The sequence below is a fragment of the Capricornis sumatraensis genome, chromosome 19 (assembly GCF_032405125.1).
Source record: "Capricornis sumatraensis isolate serow.1 chromosome 19, serow.2, whole genome shotgun sequence".
Lineage (NCBI taxonomy): Eukaryota > Metazoa > Chordata > Mammalia > Artiodactyla > Bovidae > Capricornis > Capricornis sumatraensis.
In genome coordinates this window covers 58,205,241-58,208,438 of record NC_091087.1, presented here as the reverse complement: position 1 = coordinate 58,208,438, position 3,198 = coordinate 58,205,241, and the positions used below count along the sequence as shown (strand labels likewise).

The 3,198-nt window shown below is 35.6% G+C and overlaps 1 non-coding gene across 1 annotated transcript; it reads left to right on the top strand.

The window, feature by feature from the left end:
• Window positions 1–2,372: 2,372 nt before the first annotated feature.
• Window positions 2,373–2,445, top strand: TRNAC-GCA (transfer RNA cysteine (anticodon GCA)). The gene has a single exon. It is a non-coding gene; the product is annotated as a tRNA-Cys (tRNA).
• The last annotated feature ends 753 nt before the right edge of the window (window positions 2,446–3,198 follow it).

Sequence of the window (3,198 nt, the reverse complement as noted above, 5' to 3'; positions counted from 1 at the left end):
TTTATGGATATATGTGTAAATATAGAGGAAGAGAGATGAATTAAGTTTTACAGCTTAACTGATAAACTGACTATCTGAAGAACTCAAAAATATTAGAGAATCTTACTTTAACTAAGAAATTTTAAATCTTTGGACCGGGTTACATTTAAATGCAATGAAAAGTAAATTATAGTCTTCATGGCCAGTATCATTCATATTAAACAACATCAAAACATTTTTGCACATAGTTTATCATTCATTTTACATGCAAGAATTCATTCATTGTGTAGGTAATATCAATATTATGATTATTTTAGGATATGATATTTCTTTCACATTTTAATAACAAGATTTCTGGAACAATTTCTCCCAAAATCTGTTCCAGAAAACATTGACCCCATTGAATTTTATTTGGTTTTATACAAATAGAGTATTAAAAATAAGTTGGCAAAATAAGAATCCCTGAATAGTAAAATCTATTCACAGAGTTTCAATGTACAGTAGTCTTTTAAAGACTCTAAGCTGTCTTGCACTAAAGAAATCTCTTCTACTTTGTTTAACTCAGCTTTTCCAAACTTATTTGATGAAAGGACAGTTTTTTTCACTTCAGAATACAATTACTATCTCAGGGAGAATATATTCTTCATAAGAACCATTAGGGATACATACTGGTCTTATTCAATTGTCTCATTTTATGATTGGGGATATCTATGACCCAGATAAGTCAGATTATAACAGCAGAGCAGTTAAATAATTACCTTTGCTATTTGATGTAACCTCACAAAGGAGCAAGTTTTCTAACATATTCATGGGTCCTGTCCAGCCTCATGGGAAGAACACTCTATAGCACGAGTACATCAAGACATGAGAATCTTGGGGACCAGCTTTGAATTCTGCCTGCTACACTAGAGAACAACCTTTCATTTTACAGTGGGTTGGAATAAGAAAATCCTGGGAATATGAAAAGATTCAGTGATATCTGTGAAACAACATACAGCAGAGTGAAAATAATCTGCTACTCAAATGCAGATAATGAAAGATATAGGTTTTCAAATCAAGGTGTATTCCATCTTTCATCAAAGACATAATAGTGCCCTCTGTAGATATCTTTCATTTTATAAAATGAACACTTCTTACTTTAAAATTCTAAATACACTGTTTTTAAACATTCAATAATAGGTGTTGACATTCATATGAAAAGTGTCCTTTATATAATGTTGAATATATTATTTACAACATTTAGTTAGAATTCCAGGTGGCTAGTTTAACCTTTCCTAATAATTTTGTTTTCCTAGAGTCTAATCACAATACTTTTCACGTTCCCCTCAGCTTTACTAAACTTTAGACAGGTTATGCCTTGACTGCAGATCCCAGCTGTCCCTTTCCTTAGAACATTTACTTCAGAAAACTGGCAACAGTAAATTCTTTCTCTGCCCCTTTGAGATGTAAATCCTCTACAACCCAGAAAATGTCTTTTTTGTGAACTTGGAAGTCATTCCTTTGAATGCAATCATCAGAGGGGACAGCACTCCTATCTTTCATTTTCAGTAAGTGGGTAGGAACCTAATTTCAGAAAGTGAGAATTAGCAAACACAGATGGCTTAATTCCTTTTACCATCTTCCTTTCTAATGCCTTTCAGTACTTTTCCATTAACTCACCCCAAATATTTTTTAAAAATTCAAGTTTTTGTTTCAGAAAAATTAAATTCAATCTCTCTTCTCTATTGCAATAGCTGGAGTGCCCACCACAATAGTCTTGAAAAAAAGGCATCCTTGCTTAAAACGTGTCCAGTATGATTTCTCTTTGACAAGTCTCAAATTAAATAACCATGAAAATTCCTGTTGCTTTACAAGATAGATCTCAAATGACTATTTTCTTTCTTTTTTTTTTTGAAATCAGAAAATCTTCTATATATGGAGCAACATCTTAATACCTACCGTAGTAAACATTATGTATGTTGGATAGTGCCAAATGATGCACTGTTATCTGTACAATCTGAACTCAAATAAATGGTTTACAAAGCACATCTGCAGTCTCATCTAACATTACACAACCAACCAAGAGTATCATGGTTTTATGAACTATGTGGCAAAACTCTTTGAGATATGGCAAAATTAGAATCTTTGGCTAAGATTACATCATCTCTCATAAGCTTAAAAATTTGCACTGTAGGCTTCTCTTGTAAACTTCCTTTTTCATCTGACAAATTCTAAAAGTGTTACAGCTTGTACATTTAATTTTTACTAATGAAAAGAATGTAAAATGTATTTATGCTAATGATGTAACATGAGCAAGATAAAGTACAGATAGGTTTTTTTCTGAAATACAAAATAAAAATCATATTACTGTGTTGCAGCCATGCTCGCATTTAGCACTATTCCAGTTTGGGGTTTTCCTGGTGGCTCAGATGGTAAAGCATCTGCCTGCAATGCAGGAGACCCAGGTTCAATCCCTGGGTTGGGAAGATCCCCTGGAGAAGGAAATGGCAACCCACTCCAGAACTCTTGCCTGGTAGGCTACAGTCCATGGGGTTGCAAAGAGTTGTTCACGACTGAGCAACTTCACTTTCAGTTTGGGGCTAGATAAATCTTTGTTCTGAGGGGTCGTTTCATGGACACAGGGTGTTTAGCAGTATCCCTGGTCTCTACCCACTGGATGATAAAAACAAACCTACTCCAGTTGTGACAACCAACAATGTCTTAAAACATTAACAGGTGTTCCCCAGTTGTGGCAGGGGTAGGGGTGGTGAAGAGGAGGACCAATCCTCTCCTCAGTTGAGAACCATTGGTGGTTGTTAGGAGACAAGGAGATAAAGACATTGCTGTCAATCCATATATTGGAATTTATTAAATCTCTGGTATATAAACAAGCCGATTATCTTCCTTACATTGAAAATTGCAACAAAAGTAGGAAATCATTTGGAGAAGGCAATGGCACCCCACTCCAGTACTCTTGCCTGGAAAATCCCTTGGGTGGAGGAGCCTCGTGGGCTGCTGTCTATGGGGTCGTGAAGAGTCAGACACAACTGAAGTGACTTAGCAGCAGCAGTAGTAGCAGCAGCACCCATTGATCTCCTAGGCATGCCTGGTCTAAAATGAGAACATTTAAACCAATATTAAAGGTAACCTGGCACTGCTGTCTTTGGGGTTTCTTGGATAGCTGACTTTAAGAACAATAGAGAAAGAGTAACTTGTCATGTAGAGCACACCAAGCTACAC